General features: G+C 44.7%; 1 protein-coding gene across 1 annotated transcript in view; it reads right to left on the bottom strand.

Moving 5' to 3' along the window:
- Nucleotides 1-11,232: 11,232 nt before the first annotated feature.
- The window catches only part of LOC123360175 (nectin-3-like), a 29,384-nt gene continuing 23,579 nt past the window's right edge, over nt 11,233-17,037 (bottom strand). Inside the window, exon 3 of the transcript XR_006575974.1 lies at nt 11,233-11,346. The gene's annotated coding sequence lies outside the window, so the exon portion shown is untranslated. The remainder of the gene's footprint in view (nt 11,347-17,037) is intronic.

Here is a 17,037-nt window from a genome sequence, read left to right as displayed (position 1 = left end):
AGGTGCCAACTGAAGGTGTTGGAGACAAAGGGATCAGGTGACCTCCTGGCCCAGGAAAGGGACAAAGCCCAGAGAGGAGGGGCTGGAGGAGGTTTGGCATGCTGGTGCTGGATGGGGACGAGGAGTGAAGTGCAGACGTGGGAGTCTGGCTTACTGCCCCCCAGAATGGACCCGGCCGAGGGGTCCGGTTCGCTGTATCTACAAGCTCTGTGTTAGACCCTGTTCCTGTCATCGAATAAACCTCTGTTTTACTGGCTGCCTGAGAATCACATCTGACTGCGAAGTGGGGGTGCAGGACCCTGTGGCTTCCCCAGGACACTGCCTGGGCGGGCTCGCTGTGGGAAGCACACGGAGGGGCAGAGGATGCTGAATGCTCCAAGGAGAGACCCAGGAGGTGAAGCCGTGTGAGCTTCCTGCCCTGAACAAGTCTGCTCCAAGGGAGAGGAGGCTCCCCAAAGTCCTGCCTGGCTTTGTGGGAAGCAGTTCCAGAGCATCACCCGGGGACTCCGTGACAGCTCTGTCTTTGAGAGTTCTTGGATGGAAGCCTCTGCAGATAGAGCACCAGTCCTTTTGGTGGCTCCCTTTGAGGCACCTCAAACAAGCAGAGTGCGGGTTACTCTTGGGCATGAATTTCCCGCAGTCCTTGCAGAGTTTAAACCCGGGGGACCCAGGTATGCCCCAGCGGGCGACGAAGACTTGGGGGGGGGGACCCCCAACTACGAAGAACAATATACAATAACGCAACTATATACATGGACTATACACAAGGATAGGAAACAGCTAACTTGCTATGCACAAGAGAAGTTCCAGGTAGCCGTCACCCGCAGTAAGAAGGAACTGAGGGGGCAGAGGGTCGGCGGGCCCCTTTATAGGGCGCCGTAGTGGTGCCACTCCACGGGGCACCAGGGCCGACCCTACAGACGCTGCTAGGGGAAAATCTTCCGGCTGGCGTGCACGCGCACACCTACTTTGAATGGACATGAACAACCACTCTAAGAAGAATTATTGTTCCTAGGGTCATATTCTGAACGATCAGGAGTGGATGGAGGTGTTTTAAATTCTGAGGTCCAGAATTGGTCTGCTCTCCTGACCCCTCATGGGGTGCCTTCTGAACAGGAAAATGCCAAAAAGAGAATTCTATCCTGATGAAACAGAATCCTCTCACAATTAAGTCTGATGGGACATGTTCAATCTATCCCAGAGCCAGAAGGAATTTCACCTCCTGCCTTAAGAAGTCTTTGCGAGACGGGTCTCTAAACAGGAATGGGGTGGTAAGGAGCTGGACTTGATGGAGAAGCAAGTGAAAATTGCTTCTAGGATCCATCTGTCCAAAGTGATGAGCTTCCAGGAAAGTAGGTAATAGGAGAGAGAATCCCAATAAGGGTGGGAGGGGAATAAGTGTAATGTAAGATCCACAGCAAGAAGTACCTTATCCCTCCCTCGGGGGGAGGGATAGCTCAGTGGTTTGAGTATTGGCCTGTTAAACCCAGGGTTGTGAGTTCAATCCTTGAGGAGACCACTTAGGGATCTGGGGCAAAAATTGGTCCTGCTAGTGAAGGCAGGGGGCTGGACTCAATGACCTTTCAAAGTCCCTTTCAGTTCTAGGAGATTGGTATATCTCCAATTATTACCTATTACTATCAACCAATGGATCAAAACAGACACTGAAGATTATCACTGGCTGGGAGGTTGTGGAAGGGGAAACCCCTTCCTTAGGGAATTTGGGTTTTTTCTGTGTGCGCAAGTGCAGGGGATGTTCAGCCATTCTCATAGGTTGGTAGTGGACTGGGCAAAAATGTTGAGTTCTGTTGAGAATATTTTGCTAGCTTGGCAGTTGGTAGTGTGGGAAGCTAAGATGTTTAGGTTTTTAGGATGGGTTAATTAGGCTTTGAGCTTTGTTTTGAGAAGTTGGCCTTGGCTAGTTCTATGAAGTTACAGCTGCGGGTGTGTTAAATTTGTTAACCAATTAGCAACTGCTTGCTTGCCTGCTTTAAGAGTATAAAGAGCATGCTGGAAATGAATAAAGTACTCTCTGCTTATGATCACATGGGTTGTCAGACTCTGTCCCTGCTCCTCTGCGATGCAACAAATGGTGACCCCGACGTGATTGAATGAGGACAGTGTTGGTGGCCTGAACTGAAAGGAGGAAAAGGAGGCGCACCTGAGTCTCAGTGTCGAGCGGCTAGGAGCCGCAGGGCGTCCGAAAAGAGGGGCGCACCTGAGCTCAGTGTCGAGCGGCGGCCGCAGGGCGTCCGAAGAGAAGGGCGCACCTGAGTTCAGTGTCGAGCGGCTAGGAGCCGCAGGGCGTCCGAAAAGAGGGGCGCACCTGAGCTCAGTGTCGAGCGGCAAGCCGCAGGGCGTCTGAAAAAGGGAGGCACACCCCAGCCCAGAGGTGAGCAGCTAACATGGGAACCGCTGCATCAGCGGAAGAAAGGACGGTGCATGAATATTTGATGCGCATCGCGGAGCGGCAGGGAGAGAAGCTCCCCTCTGATAAGTTATCCCGTCTGCTGCGGTGGGGACGGAGAAGGGGACTTTCTGTTCAACCAAGTACAATTTTTGATAAAACTGTTTGGGAGCGGCTAGGCTCCGAGCTTTGGAAGTCGGTGGCTCGGGGCGATAAGGAGGCCTTCTCCCTGAGTCCAGTATGGAATAAGGCGAAGGAGATAGTAGAAACTCTCGCGGCCGAGGCAGGAGTGCAGGCAGCCCTTTCTGAGCTTTGCCGCCCAACGCCCGGAATGCCTTCTGTGTTGCCGGTTGGAGCCAGAGAGTTTTTCGGTGGTGAGGACACGGTGATACCTTTGGCTTCCAACCCCTACCCTATGGATGATGTTGCCCCTGCTATGGCCCCACTACCCTCCAATGTGGCTATCGGCCCCGACATGATTGATTCTGCTACGGTCCCGTTACCCCCCGATACGCCCGAGCCTATGGAGACAGCCTTGCCGTATGCACCCCCTCCAAAGCCATGCCGTGTCCACGGGGCCTGGGGGTGCCACGATTGCGGGGGGACAGAAGAGGCTCGGGTGGAACATGTGCCATCGAACCCATATCCCGATTTGACTACGTTTCCTCAGTTTACTCAGTCTGATGCCTTCTATAAGGAGATGGAGCGCCAGGGTCGACAGCTGCAGCATATATGTGACAAGTTGGACCAATTGGAAGGTCTTCCACCTGGATCATCGCGATCGCATCTTCACAAGTGCTTTCATTCGACTCGCCCCCCCGCCCCGCCTGGCCCCGGGGACCCTCCAACTGGGGACCCTCCGGATCCGGTACAGCGCTGGCATGGAGTTTTAAGAGAAGCCATCCTTGAAGGTCTAACACCTGAGGCCTTTCCGGTGATTACGCCAGACCCTCAACACCCTAATCATAGACGGTGGGCCCCTTTGGACTGGAAGTTGATCCGTGAGGCACAGAAATCGATCATGGCTTATGGACTAGATAATCCGTATGTACAGTCTATCATTGAACAGATATTTGTTGGCCAAGCAATGTGTCCGTACGATGCGATTAAGCTAGCTGATACGCTTCTTACACCTACACAGAAACTGTTGTGGAAAGATGATTGGGCTAAGAGAGTTGACTTGGCTCTTGTCCGCAATTTGGATTTACCGGATGATGATCCTCGGCGCCTGGCCACTGCTGATATGTTTTTGGGAGCCGGTCGCTTTGTTGACCCGCACTTGCAAGCTCGCCTTGAGCCCCGGATCCTGCAGCAATCACAGGAACTAGCTTTGGCTGCCTTTAAAGCGGTGCCCCAGATGGGAAAGCCGGTCCCTCCCTATGCTAAAATTACACAAGGCCCATCGGAACGGTATTCCACCTTTTTGGATCGCCTTCGAGAGGCTATTGATAGATCTCCCAATCTGACGCCAGAGGCCAGAACTGCAGTTGGACTTGATCTTGCAACCCAGAATGCAAATCCCACTTGCCGCCGTATATTAGCCACCTTGCCCAAGACTGCGACCCTGATGGAAATGATCGAGGCATGTGGTAGGGCCGCTATGCTTGAGGAGACGGATAAGGCGGCAATTCATGCTAAGGCACAGGCCTCTGCACTGGCCGTGGCGTTACAACCCCTGCTCGGGGGACAGCGGGGGGCTAGAAGACCGACCCGGCCAGCCGGCCCCTGTTTTGGTTGTGGAAAACCCGGGCATTTCCGGCGGGACTGCCCTATGCAAAATGGGCAGCAGGCCTCTGATGTGTCACCTGAAGCTGCAACTGGCGCTTGCACACGATGTGATAAGTTTGGACATCGCGCTGCCGACTGTTGGGCGCGTTACACGAAGGATGGAACACCGCTGCCGGGAAACGGATCACGGAGCGCCCCTCGGAGGAGCGCGACGTCACAAGTGCCTCCACCCGCCAACCCGGCTGCCTGGAACACCTCACCGGAGCAACCCGTGGCAGTGCCGGAGTGGACTTGGCCACAGCGACAGATGTAGTTTTAGAGACTGACGAGGTTCAAGTTCTTCCTTCCAACACCGATGGTCCATTAGGATTTGGACTGAGTGCCCTTTTGATTGGCCGTTCGTCGACATCGAAACAAGGTATTTTTGTTTTGCCTGGCCTTATTGATGCCGACTATACGGGGAATATTGGGATAATGGTACGCGCCCTTTGTCCCCCTGTGACTATAACTGCTGGTACACGTCTTGCTCAGTTAATACCTTTCAAGGGATGTGTGCCCCGACCGACCCCGATTGACCGCGGGTCTCGAGGGTTTGGATCCACTGGCCCTCCCCAAACTGCCTTTGCTATGGACATTACTTTGTGCAAGCCCACCCGAACTGCTCGGCTTCAGGGATCCGATGGGCGGCAAATCACTCAGGAAGCTTTTATTGGGGATGCAATGCAGAGTGGGGTAACTGAGGCACCTGGGACGACAGAGGTAGAAGATACTGTGTTTACCTTGGAATTAGAGCACACTGAAGCGGTTGCAGCTGAGGCCCCCATGCAGAATGATGTAGGAGATGCGCCATCTAACCTAGTATCAGAATGCCCAGGGGCAGTTGTAAATGGGGCCCCTCTACAGAGCGACATGTGTCCTCAAGAACTGCCTGTGTGTGGAAAGGGAGACGAAGAGGAGCAAGAGAATTTAGCTGTGCAGCTGGCAGATACTGGCTCACCCATTTTTAGTATTGAAAGCTCTGGGGCTCAAAAAACATTTGTGCCTGTTACAGCTGCAGCAATTGAAGAACAAATCATTGCAGAAACTGTAACATCTATGGAAACCTCAGCTGAAACTTTAAAGCCTTTAGAAGCAGTGCCTGGAAAACTATTTCCTGAACTAGTCCAAGATATTACCACTGCTCATTCGGGATTTGAGGCTGCAAACAGTAGGACTGAAGAAATTGCAACTGTGTTAGTATCAGAGATGTCTGCTGCAGTGGTGGATGGAATGTCTGAAAGAGCCACACGATGTACACAACCTGGGCCCCTGGAGGAAAGTTGCTTGTTTGCTATGCCAGGATTCTTTTTGTTTGATCCTCCCTGAATGATTTAATTGATTGAGATAATTTTTGCTTTGCCTGAATGTATAGGATGATGTCCTGATAATTTCCCCCGTAGAACTTGAACCACGATGGTGGTGGAACAGGAGAAAAAACACTTACATTATTGATATTGCCAATGTCTAGAAATTCCTGACTAAAAAGACATTGAGAACTGACCCTGGTAAAGAAGCAAAGAATTGCACACTGGCAGGAAAAAATTTGGGACTCCTGCTAAAAACTGTGGTATTGATTGGATTTTGGGGTTTATTTTGCAGGCTGCGCCCTGTGTTGTGGAATTTTTTTTTAGCATGTATTGCCCTCCCTAATTGGATTGTAAATGATATTACCCCTCCCCAAAACCCTGTTTTTTAGAGCCTATTTGTTTTTTGTTTTTAAAGTTTGGGAAAACTCGGCCTAAAGGTTTGTTTGAGTATTCTTAAAGCGGGGAGTTGTAGGCATAAATCTAGGAAATTTGGGAGAATGGCTTTGAATTTATGTGACCCAAAATACCTTTATGTAAAGTGCTTTGGATCGGGCCCAGGCAGGCACGCAATAGATAGAGAACTTGAGGAGGAAAAAAGGATCGGGCCCAGGCGGCGGGCAACAGACAACAAGCTTGGAATACTGGTTGATAACCTTGAGGGTGTAGTTGATAGAAAAGGTAATTAATTACTAGCGAGTAATGTTAGGCAGAGTACAAAGTTAACTCTGTGGTTGCTGGAGGGAATAGCAGTTGAATTTAGAAGTAAGTTAGGATGCAATTGTATTACTGTAAATGATTTAATTGATGATGTAATTTTCCTTTTTTGCCTGATGGTACTAAGGGTATTTGTATATTGTATGTAATGATTGATTGCCCAGTAGGGGTAGTTTTGTTTTGTTTTTTAGATATTAAGAAAATTGGTGTTAGCTGCATAGCATTTTATGTACCATGCATTTATTTACAGAGTTAAATTTATGTTATTTGTTTTTTGTTTTGTTTTGTGGTGTTTGTTTGTTTGTTTTTTTCTGGCCAGGATTGTTTTTTGTGTTTTATGTGGTTTATGTTGTGTTTTTTCTAGGACCCCCCCCCCTCCCTCAGTGTCAGTTTGATCGCCTGACATCTGAGGGATAATTTGGTAATAGAAGTTTGCCACAAGTTGGTGTGCTATTGAGTAGGGGGGAATCCTGTAGAATTTACACCATTTATTTGTTGTGCTTTGTTTTTGTTTGGTGTTGTTGGGGTTATGTTAAGAATTGCATGGTTATATAGGTTGGCTTTATAAAGTTTTAATTTTGGTTTGTGATAGATTGTGGTGTTATGTTGTTATAAGTTGGAAATGTTTTGCTAATGTTTTTATCCTTTTTTTTTTCCCCTCCTTTTTGATTTTGGGTGGAGCGGGGAGGTGTTGAGAATATTTTGCTAGCTTGGCAGTTGGTAGTGTGGGAAGCTAAGATGTTTAGGTTTTTAGGATGGGTTAATTAGGCTTTGAGCTTTGTTTTGAGAAGTTGGCCTTGGCTAGTTCTATGAAGTTACAGCTGCGGGTGTGTTAAATTTGTTAACCAATTAGCAACTGCTTGCTTGCCTGCTTTAAGAGTATAAAGAGCATGCTGGAAATGAATAAAGTACTCTCTGCTTATGATCACATGGGTTGTCAGACTCTGTCCCTGCTCCTCTGCGATGCAACAGAGTTCTCTGTAACCTGATGTATTTTCTTTAGTTGCAGGTATACAGCTGCCTAGAGAACTTAGTGTCACCCAGTAGTTCTTCAGAGAATGGAGGGACCCATCCAGGTTGTCACTCAACAACTTGAGGGCCCTCAAATGAAGGTCCTCTGTAGTATTTTGTACCTCTCGGGGAGGCCTGAAAACCACAGCTAGGAAGGTTGGCACAGGACTACTGCCATAACCATAGACCATTATATGCAACTGACAATTGCAGTCAAACCCTGGAGAGATGCCTTGGCAGCTGTTTGACCTTCTGCAATGAGGGCCTGAAATTGTTCTCTCTGCTCCTGAGGCACATATTCAGTAAGATGAACATTTTTAATAAACCGAAGTCACATTTAGTCATTAGGATTTGATAACAAGCCACTCTGAACTACCAGGAGACCAACTAGCAATTCTTATGACCCAGCAGATCCAATCATTTTAGATCCTTGTCCAATGGTGTTGAACAGGACTAATGCAGTCTGTTCCATTCATTAAAAGTCTTGACCACTAAAGAGCTGAGAGCATAAATACTGAGCCTCTTGGAGGGATATAATACTTTTTGTAGACTCATCTATACAGAAGTGCAACAGTAGATGGAGTTCACCACTTCTGTACCAATAAGGACTTTGCCTCCGACTCTTAAAATGAAGGCTGAGTCAGATGCCAGTGTCGGAAGCTCTCTAGATGATTTCTAGGTATGCTACTGTGATCACAGTACTGCAGGAAAGGGAGCCTCGGCAATATCTGTTTGGACATGAGGTCTCTTGAGACCCAGATCAAGGAAGTGACTTTCTCTATTTTGTCTGATTCTGGAGAATGGGGCCTTTCCTTGGGAAGTCTAGTGTCTTTGGTTACTGCCAAAGCAGAGCTGGTCAATGGAACCAATATATTTGGGGGTGACTCACCGCCTGGGTCTCAAAAAGCACTACATAAATAGGAATGTATGTTTTTCCTACCTCTATTTTTTAGATCTGTTTTTAAATCTTAAGTAGACTTTACATTTAGAGGGAATGTGGATTTCTCCCAAGCAGCAGAGAGGCAGGTTGAATCTCCATCACTCCAAAGGAAGGACTTGTGGCACATATGGAAAGGTTTGAAGTCCAGGGTCTTCAGCATAACCCACATATGGGGCTGCAGATGAGGGCCAGGAGGTGAGGGCGGAGGTGAGGGAGAGAACAGGGACTCAGAGGAAAGAAGGGGTGAACCCTCTCAAAGCGTGAACTTGTGCTAACAGGAAAAAAAACACCAAGAAGAAACTACAATGAGAAAGGCAGAAGAAAGCAAAGGGTAGCCAGCTGCATAGTTCAACTGCTGGGCACGGACTGCTCTGTTGCAAGACACTGGCAGTTTATTGGGGTATGAAGGTGAAGAGGGCATAGGTGCGGACACCACTGACAAACATCGCTGATCAAGAGCGCATGAGCAGGCAGCGTATACTGATGTAGAGCACCCACAACACTACTCAAAGAAGAATGTGTGTGTGTGTATTTCCATGAGTGAAGTGTCACAGTCTGCCATGCAACACCACATGCTACAGCTACTTTTCATGAACAAAACCCTAAAAATTCAACATGTACAGTGAATGAACATCCTCAGACTTTCTTCCACATGAGATCTTGCTGACTATAGGCCAGTGACTGCTAGACAACTATAGAAATGTTTTCTTTCTGCAGCTTAATAGCTATCCTCCTTGCCAATCTCAAAGCCTTCCCACCACAGGAGTCAAGCGGCTAAACATGCACAAATCTGTACTTGTTATTTTTCATTGTACATGCATGGACTTTTATTGTCATTTCATTGCGTGAACACAACACACAGCTGAAATACACACTCGTTTGTCATCTCCCCAGCCAAACAAGGATTCATTAACCTCATGTACGGATTTGTCTATCTACTTCCAGGTTATTAAGATCGCTCAGCGTGTGTTATTACTATTATTGAGAATATAACCTAGCCTCTTTACCTTAAAATTCAGTGGACAAAATGCAAAAATGCAGCTATTCTGCACCAGTTCAATTCAAACACATTATTTAGAATTTAAACTGGATTTGAAATCAACTTCAACTGAATTTGTTTTTTCTGGGACAAAGAGGTACAGATGAGATTCTAACTTTGCCTTCCCCAAATGCCACTACATTTTTCAGAAGCAAGTACAATACCCCACACGTGACCCAGCTCTCCAGCCTTGCATAACAGTGGTCTGACCCTTTGCACTGTAGCCCAGTATCCTGCCAATAAATTGCAACCTCAACTTTTTAAAGTCGGCATTCTTCTCATGATTAAGTTTCTGCCAAAGAGTTTATTGCAAGAAATTTGTATACAAGTTCATCTACAATTTCTTGAAATTAAGTTCTTTTACAAACCATGTTAGACTTGTCTATACCACATGAGGAATGAAATTAAATCTGGGAATTGGTTTAAGTGTTATGAAAGCCCCTTTACTGAGAAGGTTAACATATCTTTTAAAACTAGATTAGTTATTTGTCCTAACTAATTTTAACCTGCACCATAACATGTTGGAGAGGATAGGAGGGGATTTCTTTTAATCCAATTGGTTTAAATGTGATCCAATTGAGACTACTTCATTTGTTTCTTAATTTTAATGTAATACTTGGATAGCATGTTTTGTTCTCCGTTTAGGAGGTTCCATTCAAGAAACTTTGGTTGTATGTTTATTATTAACCCCGCATTTCAAATACAATTTTTAAAAGCTTTGTCTACACCACACAGCTTTTAGCGACATTCCTGTGCCACTACAGCCATGCCGCTAAAAGTCGTGCAATGAGCGACTCCTGCCGACAAAGCACTGTTCACACTGGCACTTTTCATCGGTAAAACTTCTGCTGTTTGGTGTGTGTGTGTGTGTGTGTGCGCGTGCGCAACACTGCTAAACGACAAAAGTTTTGCCAATGAAGTTCCAGTGTAGACAAAGCTAAAACTATTAGTCTTTTTTCTTCTAACTGATCCAGGAAGTAACTTGAGGCTACAAGGTGGTACCACAGCTGATCTTTAATGCTTCTTATAGCACTATTACTATCAGTGATTTCATAGCACTATTACTGTGCATTACATACACTTAAACACTCACACAAGTTCTTTTCTTTGTTTCAGACAGACCGACCAAGTGAAGTTGAAGTAAAGGAAGTTACCTTTTGGGGCCATATATTTGCTCCGGAAGTGGCTCCCTCCAGGGGAACGTACTTAACATGCAAGACTACAGATGGCAGCAGCAGGACTCTCAGTAAAGGCATCCAATTCATATTGGAGTCACGAAAAACTGCTTTTATCACACAACAGGAAGCCATACAGAGATACCAGACCTCAGCACGGGTTGACTTAAGTTTTGAGTCATGAGGGGAGCCATCTCATGCAGCTTATTTGGAGGCAGATACAGTGGCTTACTCTTCATTAGGGCATGGTAAATTTGATGACTGAAATGAGACTTCAAGTGTTTTCCATCCCCATTTTCAATGTAATATCAATTTTACATAATTTTCTTCAAATAATATCCAGGTTTTTTGCGTCTTTGCTTTACACACGTCCCCAGCTCACACGGAGGAGGGAGGCTGAACAACAGGTCTTTGCAATGTCTTACACTAAGCCCAAGAAACTCAATATCACAATCACCTGTCAAAGAAGTTATTCCATTTATAAAAATAAGGGGCTTCAACCTAAAGCATTGGTAACTGCTCAGACTTCAGAGTAACAATCATTCTTCACTTGTGCTTTCCCACCCCAACTGCTACTGCTCCTTAGGAGCCATCAGCTATATAAGGCCAATATTTTTCTTTACAACATCCACATGTCTCAATCCATATGTCTGATGCATCAGTATGGGACATATTTCAACAGCAGTCATTTCTAACTACACAGAATGTGCATTAGTCATGTACTGAAACCAGACAAGTTAGCAGCAGTCAAAGGGCCTTGTTTCCACTATGTCATAAGCCAGTAACACCCTTCAAAACTCTTCTTTATTAAAATACTGATTGTGTATTTAAATGGAAAAATTCATCTTTCGTTTTCATGAACACTCACCTGATCCATGTAAAGTCCGTGGGTGGTGGATTTGCGTTAGCATTACACCGGAGCTGAACACGCTCTCTTCCAATGAACCAGTTTCCATCATACCCAGTTATTGAAACTTCAGGGGCATCTATAAAATATGAGTCATTTCACATTCCAGTATTCAAAGTACATTACTAAAAAGGAGATGCATTGCTTAGAATGATATGTCTACATGTTGTATTTAACTAACAGTATGGCAGTGCTTAATCTCCAACGAGCAATGGTAGTCCTACCTGGAAATCTTAGTAAATTACACATATACATGGGTAGTTGGCATCGGAGGCTTAACATAAAACAAATCAGTGGGCCCCATATGTTTTTAGTTTGTCTTTACGTCAACAATGTCAATTTTTAGCATAATGTAGTGCTAACTTCAATAGTTCAAATATACCAAATTCTGTGAATTAAAAAAAATCATATTACACGGTGGTAAATCATGAATTGCACATACGACATGAGTAACTTCTGGCTAATGATTTATACTGTAGTAGGTATCTGCACTGTGCCTACTGTGACAGGATCAGGCCAGAGGGCTACAGGAGAGTGATAGAAGGCAGATATATTAGCCCCAGGTTAAGTAGGTGTCTTTTCCCTGGGTAAGGTAACAGGGAAGGTTCCAGAACAATCAGGAGCTTTCTGGAAACAAGGCAGACAGGCTGATGAGAACACCTGCAGCCAATCAAGAAGCTGCTAGAATCAATCAAGGCAGGCTAATCAGAGCACCTGGGTTTAAAAAGGAGCTCACTTCAGTTTGTGGTGTGCGTGTGAGGAGCTGGGAGCAAGAGGCACAAGGAGCTGAGAGTGAGAGGATGAGGGTGAGCTGCCGGAGGACTGAGAAGTACAAGCATTATCAGACACCAGGAGGAAGGTCCTGTGGTGAGGATAAAGAAGGTGTTTGGAGGAGACCATGGGGAAGTAGCCCAGGGAGTTGTAGCTGTTACAGGAGGCACTATAGACAACTGCAATCCACAGGGCCCTGGGCTGGAACCCGGAGTAGAGGGTGGGCCCGGGTTCCCCCCAAACCTCCCAACTCCTGATCAGACACAGGAGGAGTTGACCCAGACTGTGGGGAAGATCACTGAGGTGAGCAAATCAGCCAATAAGCGCAGGACCCACCAAGGTAGAGGAGGAGCTTTGTCACACTATGTTAATAGTGCTAGTCAAACCAACAAGGAACTTTAGCGTATTCTGCATTTAATTTTGTTTTATTTCTTTTCAAAGGACTCAAAAAGCAATGAATAGTGATCATGGCTCCCAATCTGAATCCCATCTTCCCAACTTCTTTCAACCCCTCAGTCTCGCCCACAGAATCTCACACTAACCCAGCTGTAGAAAATGTCTGACTGTTTTAAATACACATTTATTGGAAGGCTTCAACTGGGATGCTTGAGGCAAATTCACAGTATTCTACAACACAATGTAAACATTGAAATATAATTGACACGCCAATTGAAAGGGTCTGCTACAGTGAAAAGTAAAGGTATAGCAACTTAAGTAATATGAGGTCAGAATTCAGAGTAGGATAGTTGTGCTCAGTCCAGGACAGCAGGCTCAACTACTTCCTCCAAATGCAGGTGGCCCGAAGGTTGAAAAGGAGAGCAGGGCTTGAAATCTCTCTCTCTCTTTTCCCCCTGGAGCTACATCTTCCCAACTCTTATATAGTTTAGCGTTACTATTAATTTATGTTTGAGGCATATTATGGATATTGATTATTGCTACTGGGCTAGGCCAGAAAGGTTACATTATAGAGACTGGCAATTTCCTGTTAGGCCGGTCTCTCTTCAGCTATTGTCATCAATAATGTAAGGATGCAGCTTTTTTCTCTCCAGACTGCGCACAAATGCAAACAACATGTAGGGAGTAGCAGTTTAAAAACTGGTAGTCTTCCTCAACAGGACTGCCTTAATAGTCTGTTAATCTGCAGTTTATATTTACACATAAAAAACCACCTTATGATAACGTCCTTCCTTATTCGCGTATCAGGGCCCAGGGCCTGGATGGAGTATTAACAGTTCTCACAACTGGCTTCTTATTCTTACATTTTATTTATGACCACTCTGGTACAATACTCTACTCGGTTCAGGTGCAGAGATTCTGAACTCAGTTGAAGACTGTTAGTATACGTTGAAACAAAGCACTAAGCAGAACTGCTTCTCTATTCATGCTCAACACAATTTTAAAGACCACTAGGCAAGTTCTCGTGAGTATGAAGTCCCGTATCTTTTTATAATTTGTTTTGGAAGGTGTTAACGTTTCTTCGTTTCTAACTAATACTGGGGAAAAAATGTGTAACAGTCTAAAGTTCTTTCCAAATTCAATCACAGACATTAAAACCAGCCAATCCTTCAATACAGACTGTTCTAAAATTGTCAAAAGTTCATTGATTGAATAGAACATACTTGTCTTTTAAAAATATTCTTTACAATTCTTCCAAGTTGTTAATAGTGGGTTTACTTGATAGGATACTGTAAGGCTATGTTAAAGGAGGTTGTGTATTACTTGGAATAGGTCATAATTTTAGTCTTTTAATACCATTTCAAATGTTTCTTGATTCCATGTTAACAATTTTACTATCAATGGCATTCTCAGACCGTAAGTTTATTTATTATGGTATTTCCCCAAGATGACTGAAGGCAAAAAAATCAATAATTATACTAAAGTCTCAACATCATTCCCATCCCTAATAAACCAAATCGATTGCCAGTGGTTACCATAAAAAGAAACGGTTGTTTAAATTTACTGAACATTCTCTTTTGGTCATGTGTTTATGCCACCAACTAGTAACTGATGGTAAATATTTAATTTTTTGATAGAGCAGATTACAGCAAGGGACCTGATGTTCAGTAAAGAGCGAAAGTATCTTTAAAATATTTTTACCACTCAGTTGCTTTTCTGAAGTAGTAATTAAGTTACTCTAACCCATCAATATTTTCTATTCTGAGATCTACATCCTACACTTCCTTTTCCCCCTCTCCTGCACACCCAATAGTGTGTTATAGTTTGTGTTTGAAAACTGATGCCTAAAGCTAACATTTTGAATCCTTAGGAACCCAAATTTTTCTGGACTTTTGAAAATTCTGGTCATATATTTGATAGCCCAACGTTAGGCATCTATTTTGGGTTACGTGGACTGAAGTTTGTAACAGCACATCGAAACGATCAACATAGAATACAATATAAAGTTTTAAGAAATTCAACTTCTTTATGGCAAGTTACAAGTTACTCTTCAAAGGGGAGAAACTGACTGGAATTTATTTTGGGGGCAACTCTTGTTAAAGTCAGCAGGCCATCAGAGCACCGCATTATTAGTGGTCAATCTAGGGAGATATGTTAAGGCCATGTCTTCAAACTGCAGTTTGCACTATGGGAGAGTGAAAAGGACTGCACGCCATATGCTGTACTTCAGCTCCCTGTGTGGATGCCGTGGGTGTGAACGAAGAGGTTCCGAAATTCACATGAATGTAGTCCTGTTTTAAGAACCCCTGCGTTCACACCCACCAGTATCCACATGAGGCAGCTGCAGCTCAGCACTTGGTGAGCAGTGATATACACTGATAATCCAAACAGCAAGGCATTGTAAACAAGCCCTACATTTGTTAGGGCTTTAATCTCTGACCATCAAGACAGAGTTTTTCAAGTAGCCAGAAGTTCACCAGCAAAGGGCTAGAAAGAGGTCTTTTATTGTTGTATTTGTTAATGAACTGAAATTGAAGTAGTACATGTGCCACACTTCTTCCTTGAGATATGCTAACAATAGTAAAGATGTCAAGTATCAGAGGGGTAGCCGTGTTAGTCTGGATCTGTAAAAGCAGCAAAGAGTCCTGTGGCACCTTATAGACTAACATGTTTTGGAGCATGAGCTTTCGTGGGTGAATACCCACTTCGTCGGATGCAGGATGTAGGATCCAAAACAACCTGGTCATACACAGAAACTTATTTGCTGCAATAAAGACACAAGCATTTTATAATTGGAGATACACTTGTCTCCTAGAACTGGAAAGGACCTTGAAAGGTCATTGAGTCCAGCACCCTGCCTTCACTAGCAAGACCATGTACTGATTTTTGCCCCAGATCCCTAAGTGGCCCCTTTAAGAACTGAACTCACAACCCTGGATTTAGCAAGCCAATGGTCAAACCACTGAGCTATCCTCCCCCAACATTACTAACCCATGAAAGCTCTGCACATTTCTACAGCTGAGATGGAAGGTGCAGTTATGAAATTATAAAGATTATTATTACAAGGTAGACCTCAGGGTCAAATAAGGGGCGGGGCTTGGTAATTTATCATCTTCTGTCACTTGTTTCTTTTAGGGACATCAAGTTTAACAAACCAAAAAAAAATCTATATTAAGAGAGAAAATAAACGTCCAAGTGGAGGGATTCTCAAATGATCCCCACTCTCTCCAACACTCTCAGTAGTGTAGTGAGTGATCTGGTTAAGCGCAGTTACCCCATAACATTTTTATCACTGAAGTTCTTTGGCGACATCATGACTTGCATTATTCCAAGTGTGAAAGAAATGGCAACCACCAGTCCCTGTAAAGCTTAAGGGGAGGAATTGAATTTTCAGCTTCAACATCTGAGTATTAGTCACATTTGTTAAAAATAATAAGGGTCCATGAAGAAACATAGGAGGAATCTGAATGGGTAATTAAACCAAGCTAATAAAAAGGTAAGTGGGAATGTGTCTCAGCAAGTAGGGGAAACTGACTGGGTCTCAGGAGTCCTGGGCTCTACTCCCAGCTCGGCCAGTGACCTGCTGCAAGTCCTTAGTTAACTCACTTCACCTCTCCCTAGCTCTGTAAAAGCAACAGTTAACTTGTTGTATACTTACATAGTATGTCCAACATGTAAGGATATCTCAGCTCCTTTTCCAAAGCCGGATGCCTCACAACACAAGTTATGTGTCTTCCTCTGGCAAATTTGGTCGGTATGAGTTTGTACCGAGCGACAACTGTCACGGTTTCATTTGGAAATAAAGTAGAAATGGATTCCACTTCTCCCAAACCTCCTTCCCACTCAATATCTGCACCAGGTTTTCCAGTGGCTGCTGTACAAATGGCTGCTATTTTTTTATTTTCACCATCTATTAAAGAGGTTGGTCCCTTTGTTAGGCTCACAATGGGTTCAACTATTGAAATAAAAAAAAGTATGTTTTCAGTCAAGGCAGAAAAGTTGCATTAACCTCCCTTCAATTTCTGTATATAAAAGGACAAGTGCAGAGTCCTGCACTTAGGACGAAAGAATCCCATTCGCTGTTACAGACTAGGGACTGAATGGCTAGGAAGCAGTTCTGCAGAAAAGGACCTAGGGGTTACAGTGGACGGGAAGCTGGATATGAGTCAACAGTGTGCCCTTGTTGCCAAGAAGGCTAACGGCATTTTGGGCTGTATAAGTAGGGGCACTGCCAGCAGATCAAGGGACGTGATCATTCTCCTCTATTTGACATTGGTGAGGCCTCATCTGGAGTACTGTGTCCAGTTTTGGGCCCCACACTACAAGAAGGATGTGGAAAAATTGGAAAGAGTCCAGGAGAGGGCAACAAAAATGATTGGGGGGCTGGAGCATATGACTCATGAGGAGAGGCTGAGGGAACTGGGATTGTTTAGTCTGCAGAAGAGAAGAATGAGGGGGGATTTGATAGCTGCTTTCAACAACCTGAAAGGGGGTTCCAAAGAGGATGGATCTAGACTGTTCTCAGTGGTACCAGATGACAGAACAAGGAGTAATGGTCTCAAGTTGCAGTGGGGGAGGTTTAGGTTGGATATTAGGAAAAACA

The sequence above is a fragment of the Mauremys mutica genome, unplaced genomic scaffold (assembly GCF_020497125.1).
Source record: "Mauremys mutica isolate MM-2020 ecotype Southern unplaced genomic scaffold, ASM2049712v1 Super-Scaffold_100221, whole genome shotgun sequence".
NCBI lineage: Eukaryota > Metazoa > Chordata > Testudines > Geoemydidae > Mauremys > Mauremys mutica.
The sequence above is the reverse complement of the archived record's forward strand: the minus strand, read 5'-3'. Positions and strand labels throughout refer to the sequence as shown.